Source organism: Drosophila yakuba, chromosome 2L, assembly GCF_016746365.2.
Source record: "Drosophila yakuba strain Tai18E2 chromosome 2L, Prin_Dyak_Tai18E2_2.1, whole genome shotgun sequence".
Taxonomy (NCBI): domain Eukaryota; kingdom Metazoa; phylum Arthropoda; class Insecta; order Diptera; family Drosophilidae; genus Drosophila; species Drosophila yakuba.
In genome coordinates this window covers 21,594,914-21,602,934 of record NC_052527.2, presented here as the reverse complement: position 1 = coordinate 21,602,934, position 8,021 = coordinate 21,594,914, and the positions used below count along the sequence as shown (strand labels likewise).

The following is an 8,021-nucleotide window of genomic DNA, read 5'->3' as shown; positions in this document are numbered from 1 at the left end:
TCTCAGGAACTATAAAAGCTAGATTAGGCATACAGACTCCAGAGACATAGACGCAGCGCAAGTTTGTCGATTCATGTTGCCACGCCCACTCTAACGCCCACAAACCGCCCAAAACTGCCACGCCTACACTTTTGAAAAATAATTTAATATTTTTTCATTTTTGAATTAATTTTGTAAATTTCTATCGATTTGCAAAAAAACTTTCTGCCACGCCCACTCTAACGCCCACAAACCGCCCAAAGCTGCCACGCCCATACTTTTGAAAAATGTTTTGATATTTTTTCATTTTTGAATTGGTCTGGTAAATTTCTATCGATTTGCCAAAAAAACTTTTTGCCACGCCCACTCCAACGCCCACAAACCGCCAAAAACTGTCAGTGTTGAAGACTCTCCTTTACACTTCCACTAGCTGAGTAACGGGTATCAGATAGTCGGGAACTCGACTATAGCGTTCTCTCTTGTTACACTTTTTTTTTCCTATTATGGACTGAAAAATTGTTTAAACAATTAGTTTTTACTAAAGTTAGAGTTTTAATCACTAGTGGTGACTTTTATCTAAAAAACGAGTCTAAGTTGAGCTTTATATTCGCAATCGTGATTACCGACTGAAAAAAGTGGTTTCGAGAAAACACGCTTTAAAGTTTTTGGATCCAACCTGAAGTGGCAACGCGCAAGATGGGTCCTGGCAAGATAAGGCCAAAACTATTCGTAGTACGACTTTCCAACTTTGGGATTTTGAATAATAATAATATTCTTGAATAATTTAGCTATCAAATTAAAGAATAAAACAAAAATCGATTTTTTTAAAGTTTTCCGTTTTCTGAGGTTCTGGGGTTCTGAGAAAAATTGCTGGCGAAAGCACTGGAACGACACTATCCCAAATAGTAAACAGCATTGCATCAACATCTAATAACACGGGCTCATTGCAAAATTCAACTCACACTTACCCATTGCTTACAACAAGTAGTAAAACTAACGTGACCTTCACGATTACTCAAGCTACAACAACTTACACCGTTGCGGCTACAGCAGACATGAAACGTAAATGAGTTGTTCAGGCATCCGAAGTTACCTGTAAGGCTAGACATCATATTACTAATCTCTCTTACTAATCAGATGACTCTAAAATCAGTGGAAAACAGTCGTCAAATGTGCACTCCAAGCCTCCAGCTATATGTGTCCTAGATATTAACAATATCCACGCTTTCGAACAGTGCACCGCGGTGGTGAGAATAACTATAGTAATAGCACCTCTAGATTTTATGTATCACGGGTATACACAGCCAATTCTGATGCTTTTCGTGCTGTTGTGAGGCATTTATCAATGATAAATAGTTTTGGCATCATAAGCTTATGGCTAAGCTAACGGACGCAAGCGTGCCCAAGGTTCAAATTGTAACTTATTTTGTTGACCTTGGTTTTGAAGTCCTTAATATACATTGCTCGAGGAAAGCGTATTGGCAAAACGAACAGATCTCTGAAAAAGACGACGTAGCGACAATCAATTACATAACCTTTTTTTTAAACTAAAAAACAAGGACCTAATGTCGACAAAGTACTGAAAATAACTCAACTAGGCAGACATCGAGTCATTGTAGAGTGTGAGCGTCGCAGAAAAAAAGTATTTCAATGTTTGAGATGCCACATATCTCCAAGAACTATTATCTTCAGAATCCAATTTGTGGTAAATGTGGTAAATTTATTGTGCATTAATTGTGGTGATGATCATGCATTAACTGACAAAGTCTACCCAGTGAGGATCGAAAAATTAGGAAAAATAAAACTAAAGGGCCTAGACCCTTTACTTCAACCTTAAATGGCAACACTGCTAAGCCAAAAAATATAAATTCAATAAAATATAAATTCGGCTTCAGTCCCTATGTTGCATTAAGTGGCGATATGTAATACGCCGACATAGATCGTTCTAATGGGGTTCAACTTGGCTCAAATATGGCTAAGAAATCTCAGAGAGGATCAGAATCAGTGCAAGACCTTGGCTTTGGGAAAAATTTCTGCCACTGGAAACCGGCTGGATATTAACGCTAGAATGAACAAAATGTTTAAATTGATTGAGGAGACTGTAGAGTTTAACAAAGCATTTTAAGAAGTGGTCATGCTTCTTTTTTTCTCGGATTCCAAAATGACTGATACAATCATAAAAATCGGATTGTGGAACGAGTCTTCCTAAATGTGGACAATATAGATATCATGTTTGTCACCGAGTCACACATACGTGAAGCAGAGCTCATCTATTTACTAGGATACATTTCTTACCACGTCTACCATCCCAGTGGCAATGGCATAGGAGGTGCCACAATCATTGTGCGTTCGTCCTTGTGCCACTGTCCCCAGCCTCACATCTTAACGAATGACCGACAAATAGCGATAGTTCAGCTGCAGACATCGATGCTCGGGGCTAGAGGCAGATTGTTGCAGGAAGTCGTTGCAAATGGCCAATACCAAATTTTAGCCAACTTTTTACTCTTCGTTACACCCTCTGTTAATACCATCTTCACTGGACTGCTTCATAACAACAGTTATGACATGAGTAGGTTTAATATCAGAACGCTTCATGAGCTCCCGTCGGATCACACTAAACTTTTGGCAGATTTGCACGCTAGGCCGCTGAACAAGATACAACGCACACGCTTACTCGCTCGTGGAGCTTATGTAATGCATACGGTACAGCAAGAAATCTACAAAACTTACAAGTTTCCCACCAGACTCGGCTTCCCTACATAATAGGTAATCTACTTCGACTACAGCGAAAGGTCAGGAAAGAATATGCGAGATAAGGAGATGCCAGAATCCAGTAAATTTACCAGAGACTTGCAAATCGCCTCCATAAGGCACTGGCAATAGAAGACAGCATCAAATAGGTGAGGTATTGGAAAACCTGGGCACATATGCTACAATAAACTACTCTCTTTGGAAAATAACAGAAAAATACAAGTATCACCCTAATCAAAACTCAGCTATAAGGGTCTCGACAGGAGGCTTGCGAGATACCAGATGTAATCGAAACGTTGTTATAATTGCAGCACATGCTGACGACATTGCACTACAAATGTACTGTGTACATTTTTGAACCGGATAAAAATCTGGTCTGGTGTCTTAATTAGACCAATACCCATTATAAATACCTTGGTGTTGCAGATCCCCGCACAAGAACACGAAGAAGACTCAAACATCATTACCCTCAAGATCTGCCGGATCGGGTTTTGACTTAACATGTATGAACAAAGTTCCAATTGATGTTATTCATGCTATCTAAAGCCCCAACCCAATATAAATCTATATAAATATGTAAATAGTAAAAATAATTTTATAAGAAAAATGTCTCATTACATGTAAAGATAAAAAAAAAAATACATAGCACAGACATATACATAGTAAATCTAATATCATACACAACAGACATGCTTAGATCTATTTTAGTTTATGTCAGGTTGTATGGCTCTCTTTTATTTATTAATCATTACTGAAAATCCTGGGAGAGGTTTCTCAAGTAAAAACTATTAAAATGCGACTCAGATCTAGCAGCCTAGCTCAGATTTTCCAATTTAAAGTCATCGGTTGCAATTGGACTTTAAATTTATTGCGCTGGCTTCTCGGTTCTATGCTTACGAAACGACTGCTCGCACGAGCCAAATTTTTCTCTGAGCATAAAGCTTCTCAGTAGAAGAGTAATCCATTGATAGCCTAGAAATTAAGCTCGTAAGTAAGCTACTATGCTTTGTTTCTTATTTCTTATCTTAGTTTACAGATTTCAACAAGTATTTTATTTTAACTTAAACAAATGCTCCAACATTCCGGCCCCGTTTAAGACCTCCAGCACTTTAACCTTTTGGTCGCTGGTAATTGGCAACAACGCAAGTTGCGCTCTACCGTCCTTGCCGAGCGTTATTGCCACCACGCGTCCTGTAAGCCTCCGTTGCGAGCTCCAGATTGTGGAGTTATGTGCTCCATTTGTGGCGCCAGATAATCCTGCTGCTTGAGAGCGGACAGCATTCGGCACCGCTTCAAGTACCCGAAGCCGCCCTTGCTGGAGATTCCTCCAGATTCGGATTCTGGCCGATCTGCAGGTGTCCGGGTGTCAGAGCCTCTCCATCGTTGGGGACGTTGCCAGGCGACGCGATGGGACGAGAATTAAGCAGAGCCTCTACCTCTACCAGGTGGGTCCTCAATTCGTGTGCTGTGAGTTTGGCGTTACCGACCCCTCACAGCAACCGCGTTTCCTCTCAGTTGATCCTGATTGCGGTAAAACGCTACGTGCAGGTCTTCGGGGACCTTGCTCGATCCAACGAAGATGATGGCGTTGTCGCTGTAGACCTTCTGCGGCAAACATCTCCTTCCGACAAGGCTTTTAAAAACAGATAGAAAGCTGTCAGTAGATAGATCGACGACGAGCTCAAGATGAACCGCCTTTGATCAAAAACACTCGAAAATAGGTCTTACTGGAGGGCTTTCCGAGAAGCTTCAACAAGACATAAAATGGACCTCAGAAATCAGCTCCACAGACCAAAAATGGGCGAGCTTTCTTGACCCGAACGGCGGACAAATTACCCATTATCTGATCAAGCAGAATAGGTTTATACAGAAAACAGTGGACACAGCCACGGACATTCTTTGTGCATGCTTCTCCAATATGGATTAGCCAGATCTACTGCCTCAAAAGCGACACCATCACTTTGGCACCTTCATGATAATGCTTCCGATGTAAGTTCCGATGAAACAACGCAACAAATTCTGACTTTTGGAACCGCAATAGGGGAAATTTGGCATCATACGAAATTGGCGCATTAAACAATCTGCCTCCAACACGAATCAAGCGAAATGTCACACCCTCTACCTCGCTGGTGTGCACGAAGGGACTTAAACGTTGAAGATTTGCAGATAACCCTTCACATTTCTCTAACTTTATGTATTCTGAACCAAACTCCAATCTTTAAATTACTTGGGCTAGATTAAAAAAAAGATACCTTTAGTTCCTTTGCCGAAATAACCACCTCACGCAGACATTTCTTCCCCTGAATTAACCAATGTACGTATGCCACGATCCGAAGTAGTTTATTAAACGACAAACATCTTCCAATAAGTCTTAGCCTTTCATTAGGGAACATACTGCTACACTTTTCTTGTTCTCGGTCAACGTTAACTCGGAAGATACTTCAATCTGATGAAGATTAGGCCACTCGTCCCGGCTTCGTCCCATAGAGTGCAGCTTAAACGTTCTATGTCTGTTCCACGTGAAACTAAATCAGCTGGATTATCTTTTGTTGGCACATGCCACAAGACAACATTCTCTGAAAGCTCTTGGATTTCAGACACTCTATTTGCACCGAACTTTGCTAGTGTGGATGGATCTCTTTTTAACCAATATAATATGACTGGCGAATCCGACCAGATTTCCAACTCAACGTTGTTCAGCAACGAAGCAACTTGATAACTTGGCAAGAAGATGAGCTGCAGACAATTTCTAGCCTTGGAATTAATTTTCTTTTTAGGGGGAACACTCGTGGTTGGCGAACAGCAGTCTTGACCAATTTTTTGTCCCAATAGTATTGCGGACACAATTGCAACATCCATAGGCATCACTTGATGCATCAGCGAATCCGTGAATATGGGCAGTGTTATATGCAGAAAAAAAGACATGTCGAGGTATGGAAATCTTGTCTACCTCTAGCAAAATATGTTTCAACGCGTTGCAGCTAGTATGCAACTTCATGGGCACCGATTCATCCCAGTCCAATTTTTGTCCCCACAGCTCCTGAAGCAAGATTTATGCTCTTCTGATCAACGGGCACAACAACCCCAAAGGTACAAACAAAAGTTATACGACGGACAAAATGTTGCGTTTGAATGAATTAAATGAATCCTCCATTCTATGATGAAACACATTATTATAAGAATTCCATATCATTCCCAACGTTTTTATAGAAGCGAAAAAGTCAAATATAAGCGACTTTTCTGGACCTCTACTCGACAAAAGCTACGGATGATTTGTGGCCCATTTCGGCAGATCAAAACCTCGTAATTTCAAAACTTTGCATATGACATCCAGTTTCTCTAAAGTGTTGGCACCTGTAAGTATATCGTCAACATAAAAGTCGCTTGATATAACCTCTGAAGCTATGGGACTTGACATAGGTCTTTGAAAGCTCGAATAGGCAACGGATAGCCAAAAACGGAACGGAGGCTGTTCCGTAAGTGACAGTGGTGAGACCATAGGTTTGGAGAGTTTCAAATGATTTTTCCCTCTACACGATAAGTTGGAAGTTACGATCTTCTGCGACAAGAATAACTTGCCAATACATCTTCGAGATATCAGCTGTCAATGCCAAAATAAAGTAAAGCTCCCTCCGAATAGTTGCACCCAACATTAAAGTCTCATTTATTGAGATCGTTGTGACTTTCGTTGTGGTGCTTCTATCAGGTCTCAGGACACACTGATGAGTAGTGGTGTCCCGAAAGTAGAAAGTAATGACATATGACCGAAGCTTAAGGTACTCTTTCATAAACTCCTGATACATGTCGTGTAACTTGAGATCATTTGCAAGTCTGCGTTCCAAAGCCAGAAATCTGCGCTTTGCTGTTTCGAAGGAGAGGCCAAGAACATTTGGATTTATCTTTAATGGCAGCTTCACCTCAAAACTACCAGACAAAAGCATGCGTATGGATTTCTTGAAGTGTTGCTCACAAGCAGCTTGTTTAGCTATATAAACAGCCTTCGTTCTTTCTGAAACTTGTTTCAATTCTCAAAAACGTTCCACACGAGAGTCGAGAGAATCGATATTTTCATTGATAGTAACGTTACACAGCTGGGTTTTATTCAATGCGTATCGAGTGTACTTCCCGGAAACAATCCCAATTACGTTTGCTGAATTGATGGATGTTCGGACCTTATTTGGCCTGCGCTCAGAAGTTCGAAAAAGGATTCTGCGCCAATCAGCTAATCCACCTTGGCGGGCTTAAAAGTATGTTCGTATATATGTATGTACATACATATCTACGCATTCGTATTAATATTTGTATATACTTTCGTACATAGCTGTTCAACAGTTCCACTCGACTGTCGCAATGAAAAATTATGTGAATGAAGCCTTAATACCTCTTCCGATTAATGTGGACTCTGCGGAAACATCTCGATTCTCCCCCCAGCGCTCGCGTGACATTTCGTCAACAGTGATTAATACACAAGCATCAATCTCAAGCATTGATATCACTATTGTTAACAGTTTTCACGCAGTCCTAAGCGACTCAAATATTTGTCAAGATCCTCATGTACAGTCCTATGATTGCTTTGGGTTGATCAGTCTTAAATCCGCGATGCAAAGCAATGTACCAACACCGTTTGGGGGGCTCAACAAGTTTCCCACCTTAACATGCCTGGCGGACAGTGGTCCCAGGAATTCAAGTTTACAGCACAAAACATGCAGTGCTCTCACTGCAGCGGTCTTCGCGACAGTTTGCGAGCGGATTGGGCGACTTACGATCAGAATGCTACTCTTAATGGCCAAGGTGAGGAGCTCCGCTAAAAAACTACAGATTACAAAATACATGTCTTGATTAGTTTTATATATGAGTTTATCATATTCATGTATACATATTATCCTATTGTAAGTACAGATGCTTCTACATGTCTGCATATATATCAGGAACTCAATCTAAGGATTTGCTTACTGTTCCTATATCTACCTCAAAATTTACGAAATTAATTACTAAAGGAGTATATTATAGCCTTAAGGGCTAAAGAAAGGTATTGACAAAAGAAATTATAAAATTAAAAGAAAATCAAAACATGCTTTAAAAGTGAAAGACATTTGTGTTCGTTTTGTGGGCTTTAGGGTGAGCCTTACCAACATATTACCGATAGAAATGGGTAAGACAAAATAAATACAAAAAATTTATCATTTCTGAAACTAGTTTGCACAGTGTAGGCGTCGTGTGCTTAATCTGCACTTTCAAGTTTTTATAGATATGAATGTCGACGTTCATACGGACGATCATGGCCAGATCGA

General features: G+C 40.4%; 1 long non-coding RNA gene and 1 pseudogene across 1 annotated transcript; both read left to right on the top strand.

Annotated features, from left to right (window-relative positions):
- Positions 1-464: 464 nt before the first annotated feature.
- LOC120320542 lies at positions 465-5,098 on the top strand. Its single transcript, XR_005560038.1, has 2 exons — positions 465-4,175; positions 4,227-5,098. It is a non-coding gene; the product is annotated as an uncharacterized LOC120320542 (long non-coding RNA).
- Positions 5,099-7,026: 1,928 nt separating this feature from the next.
- LOC26535950 lies at positions 7,027-7,580 on the top strand (annotated as a pseudogene).
- Positions 7,581-8,021: the final 441 nt, after the last annotated feature.